Below are 5,994 nucleotides of genomic sequence, written 5' to 3' on the forward strand. Positions count from 1 at the left end.
TTTCATCGATAGCATGTCTTTAGCGGGTCTCTGCGCCATTTGACGCAATGGGTCAACTAGTTTACATATAAAGTTTATTAAATTTGGAGCTACGGTTAATTAGTTATGAATTAAAGCATTTTAGCATGGCAATATAGCAAAACAAAGCAAACAACAAGTTTAAACATTTTTAACATGCATGAAAGTGGCATATAATTAACCTACACATAATTCTAAGCATTTTTCATATATAATGTTTTAACATATGATGTATAGTTGATGAGTTATTAAATGCATGAACTCTAGAGACTTTTCTGAAAAATTGCACTCCTTGGAATAAAAGCTAAATCGCAGAGGCAGGAAAAAAAGGATATGGGCCGAATCTGAGATCTGACCCAACTGCAGGAAAAAAAGAAAAGGAAAAAAGGAGGGCGCACGGGGGCGGCCTCACCATGGGCCTCGGCCCGGCTGGTGGAGAGGCCCCGCAGGCCTGGCACGGCCTTGGCGCTGCTGGGCTGATGCGGGTGAAGGCAAGCGGTGGCCCAGCACGCTGGCGGCGCGGTCAACGCAGGCGCTCCCCTCGCTCGCTCGATGCAACAAAGCAGAGGAGGACGTAGGCGGGCGACGACTCGGGCAGCGGCGCATGGAGCTTCGAGGTCATGGTGGTCTCCCTGGAGTATAAATGACAGAAAGCTTAGAGGGAGAGAGGTCAGTGACGAGAGAGAAAGAGAGCTTCAGTGCAGAAATAGAACGGGGAAGGCAGCAGGGGCGGCGAGCAGTGGCGGAGCCAGCGCCCGGCCACCCCGGGCACTTGCCCGGGCTCGTTGGCCACGGGACAGCGTACACACCTGATAAACAATGGGGCAAAATCTGTTATGCATCATAGTTTGCCCGGGCAGAAGTGTACGATACGTGATAAACAAATGGGTTCATTTTTTTCTTTTTGAGCAGAACACAACAATGGGCTCCTACCAAGCGTTGTCATGGGCTAATTAACTAGGCCTACCAAGTGCAATCGGCGTAATGTTCGTCAGTCATGGGCTGCGATTCCCTTCTTCCAAAACGAGCAGTCACAACGACGCCACCACTTCAGCTGCTCGTTTGCAGTTTGCAACTTTGGATTCCCTTCTTCCAAAACGAGCAGTTCACAACGAAGCCATTCTACATGAAATCTTGGAGCACAGTATTTCTTTTGCAGTTTGCAACTTTGGACATGAATTTAGGAGCTCGAATTTCGAAGCTCACAATCTAGCGAAGCATGTTTTGAAGCTAGGGGTGGGCCGCCATGTTTGGTTAGGACACCCCGACAATCTATCTTTTATCTCTGTAAACATTGGTGCAGTTTAATAAAGCTTCGCGAGATTGCCTAGAAAAAACCACTTCGGCTGCTTGTTTCTACCCCTTGAAAAAAGGGAAAAATAGGCTGGACTATGGAGACGAACCGGCGGCGAGCGAATCCGGAGGCCGCCCTAGGCGCACGGCCGGTGGCGGGTGGAGCGGATCCATCTCTAGGAATGGCTTATATCCTCCTCGTCCAGTGCCTTTCTGGTCTTTCTCCTGATTAGGTAAAATTTCTAACTAATTTGAAGATTGATAGATTAGGGCTAAATTTTGAGTTTAGGTGGTGCGGCGACTGCCTCGTGATACTGATATATTCAGTACTATTGGTGTGTTCTGAACTCCTCCAACTTCACAAAACTTCCCAAATCTAGCTTCCCTAGCCAGCTTCTTGCTTCACCTAGCGACTCTCAAGCGTTCGGCGTCCTGCATAGCTTCTCCAGCGCTAAAGCCTAGCTGGGCAGTTGCTGGGATGGTTGGGCCCGAGTTTGGGCCGCAAGGAGGCAGCCCAGTTTGTGCTAGACATGGAAGGAACGAGCCCCTGTAGTGATTTTATCGAGCGATGCGTTCGACTGAGCGTACCGGTTCGCTTCGCTTCACTTGGCGGTGGCAATTTGGTTGTAATATGAGCGAACTCCAGCTTTTCGTATTCGTGGAGCTGGGCCGACCCTCCTCCAGGATTTTGCACTGGCATCGGCATAACTTCGAGAATCCAGCTTCTTAGAGCCAAACCGTTTGGGACTTTTTCATCTGAGAAGTTTGTGAAGTGTGGAGCTGGAGGGCTTCAAAACAGGCCCTATGTCCGTCTCTTTTCTTACACAAGCTCTCTATTTTGAATATGTTCACTAATCGCAACACTTAATTTATGTGCATTAGAAATTCAATTGTTTTTGTTGTATAGTGCCTTCTAGGATGTTTGGATGCTAATTTTGATAGATATATTTTTACAAGTAACATGACAAGTTTAGTTCTATGCATGGCCTTGTTTTATGACTTATGTTGTCACATGGCAATATCTCGAAGCTCCTAGGACAGTTTGGCGAGAGCCTTCTCCAGGACACTTGGCAATGGGCGACACATGGTGCGACCTGAGCAGCCCTTTTGCCGAAAGTTGTTTGTCGAGTGTGATTGAGGGGGCACTCAGAAAACCTACGAACGCTTGCTAAAGGCAACACTCGACAAACACCAAGGACACGTTAACTGCAATGGAACCATCTTCACCTAGTATCATGCTAAAGGCAGCACTCGACAAGCCTACGAACGCTTGCTAAAGGCAGGACTCGACAAACCAACAAATGCTTTGCCGAGGACTGCACTTGGCAAACATCAAGGACATGTGTCACCCTTCAGTTGTCCTGTCTTCGGCGAGTAAGGTACGGAAGATAGTCGGCAAACCAACGGACGCTTTGCCGAAGACTGCAATTGGCATGTGTCACCCTTCAATTGTATTGTCTTCGCCAAGTATGGTACGAAAGATACTCGGCAAAGACAACATGCCACGTGGCAGGCGCCATATCTGTCTAACTAGCCGTTAGCCTACTTTATTTTACCGAGTAGCTCATTTTAACCCTCGATAAAGTCTTTGTCAAGTATCCGATGGAAGGAAATCGATTAAGCTCTCTTTGCTGAAAGGGGGTATTTCAAGTAGGGTTTGTCGAGTGTTGCACTCGGCAAACTAGTTGCTGAGCTGTGATACCGGCCTTCGCCGACTACTTTGGTACTTGACAAAGAACCCGATTCTGGTAGTATATAAAACTGAATATTGATGTATCATATACTAGCTCACATTAAAATTACATTTTGCATGACTGATATGTTCATATTTTCACTTCATTACTATTGGATATTTGTGTTTTTGAAGTTTGGGGCGATTTTATATATTGTTTATCGAAACACTTGATTTTGATTTCCAAATTAGACTTAGGCTCAAGCTTGCCCGGGCTTCAAAAAAGTTCTGGCTCCGCCACTGGCGGCGAGGACGCGACCTCCAACGGTCTTGGCGACGAGGATGGCGCGGATGCAGCTTGGCGGCAGCAGCAGGACCGGTTGGCGGGGTCCACGCAGAGGCCTCTCCTCAGTGCTGCAGGTTGGACATAGAGCAGGCAAGGCGGCTGTGAGGTTCAGTGAGGGGCGCAACACGCTCTCGGCGACAGTCGACAAGGCACGAAGCATGGCGGGGCACGACGCTGGTGGTCTGCTGACGGGTCTCTGGCAACGAGCTGCCAGTGGTGGCGCGGGGTGGTTGAGGAGGCCGACGTTGGGGAAGAGCTCAGAGGTCCTTCATGGCGTCGGGATCGAGGCGCGGGCGCAGAAGCTCATGTGCGTGCCCGTGCACGAGCGCGAGGCTCTCTCCTCGGGTGGTTGCGGGCGTGGAGGCAAGGAAGCATGGCCGCGGATGGAGTCTGGGTGGGGCACCGGTCGGAGCTGACTGCGTGCGCTCTGGCGCGAGGACGAGCCCCTGGCGTGAGGAGGAGGCGGGGGTTGCTACGCTGGTTGGTGGATCGAGGCGAGAGAGGTGGTTGGCCGATGGGGATAACGAGGAAGGAGGCTAGTCGGGTGGCTCGATCGAGTGGATCGGGAAGATCCCGAGGAACAAGGAAGAGTGGGTGGCGGCGGCGGGGAGGATTTGATGGATGGATGGGACAGGGCTAGGGTTAGACTATATATATAGGTAGGGATTTGGGTAGGGCTATCTCGTCCCTATGATTATAATCGGACGGCCGAGAAAAATAAAGGCTAGAGGGTCCAAATAAATAATCGCAGATGTTTTAGGGATGTTTGGGGATGATCCGAAATCAATGGTGACGACTGCCGGGGTCGGGTCCGGGACAGCTTTCGGACGCGCGCGCGAGGAGAACCGCGGGCTGACAAGAGAGGTTAGGTTGGGTCTGGCGGTAGGTAGTGGACTGTATAGATGGTTAGGGAGGAAAGAGAGGGAAAGCCTGGCAACAGTTTTTTCGGAGACCGAAAACGTCCGATGATAGACCGACTATACTGCCGCTATAGTTATCCGTTGGGGCATCAAACGAACTCCGAATGCGATAAAACTTGGTAGGCGACCTACTAACAACAAAACAACACCGCACGCTAACTTTCAACCCATTCTGAGAACATTTTCCGGCCACTTATAAAATACTATTTCGGACATGCCGCGGGCGCGTGCGAGTGTGGTTGGGCTCAGAACGGACAACGGACGGAACTGGGGGAACCCGGACGAATGCAAGTTTCAAAAACATGATGATGCAATGCACATGATGACATGATGAAATGCAACACGCAAGCAAAAGACATGGGAGCGTCGGCGAATAACTGAAAGACACCTGGCGCATCGGACTCGGAGCGTCACATATTGTTCAACCATCTGATTGGAACTTGCCTTTTGAAATTATGTGTGATGCTAGTGATTATGCTGTTGGTGTTGTTCTAGGACAAAGAGTTGATAAGAAACTGAATGTTATTCATTATGCTAGTAAAACTCTAGACAGTGCTCAACAGAACTATGCTACTACCGAAAAAGAATGCTTAGCAGTGGTGTTTGCTTGTGATAAATTTAGACCTTATATTGTTGATTCCAAAGTAATTGTTCACACCGATCATGTTGCTATTAAATATCTTATGGAAAAGAAAGAGGCTAAACCTAGACTTATTCGATGGGTTCTCTTGTTACAAGAATTTGATTTACATATCATTGATAGAAAAGGAGCTGAGAACCCCGTAGCTGATAATTTATCTAGGCTTGAAAATGTGCCTGATGACCCAGTACCTATTGATGATAGTTTTCCCGATGAGCAGTTAGCTGCAATAAATGTTGCTCATAGTACTCTTGGTATACTGACTATGCTAATTACATTGTTGCTAAATATTTACCACCTAGCTTTACATACCAACAAAAGAAAAAAAATTCTTCTATGATTTAAGACATTACTTTTGGGATGACCCACATCTTTATAAAGAAGGAGTAGATGGTATTATTAGACGTTGTGTACCTGAGCATGAACAGGGACAAATCCTACGGAAATGTCGCTCTGAAGCTTATGGAGGGCATCATGCTGGAGATAGAACTGCTCACAAGGTATTGCAATCTGGATTTTATTGGCCTACTCTCTTCAAGGATGTCTGTAAGTTTGTCTTATCTTGTGATGAATGTCAAAGAATAGGTAATATTGGTAAGCGTCAAGAAATGCCTATGAACTATTCACTTATTGTTGAACCATTTGATGTTTTGGGATTTAATTACATGGGACATTTTCCTTCCTCTAATGGGTATACACATATTTTGGTTGCTGTTGATTATGTTACTAAATGGGTAAAAGCTATTCCAACCAGTAGTGCTGATCACAACACCTCTATTAAAATGCTTAAGGAAGTTATTTTCCCAAGGTTTGGAGTCCCTAGATATTTAATGACTGATGGTGGTTCACACTTTATTCATGGTGCTTTCTGTAAAATGCTTGCCAAGTCTGATGTTAACCATAGAATTGCACCACCTTATCATCCTCAGTCTAGTGGTCAAGTTGACCTTAGCAATAGAGAAATAAATATAATTTTACAAAAGACTGTGAATAGGTCCAGGAAGAACTGGTCTAAGAAATTTGATGATGCACTTTGGGCTTGTAGAACAACATATAAAAATCATATGGGTATGTCTCCTTATAAAATGGTTTATGGAAAAGCTTG

This window comes from Triticum urartu, chromosome 2 (assembly GCF_003073215.2).
Source record: "Triticum urartu cultivar G1812 chromosome 2, Tu2.1, whole genome shotgun sequence".
NCBI classification, from domain to species: domain Eukaryota; kingdom Viridiplantae; phylum Streptophyta; class Magnoliopsida; order Poales; family Poaceae; genus Triticum; species Triticum urartu.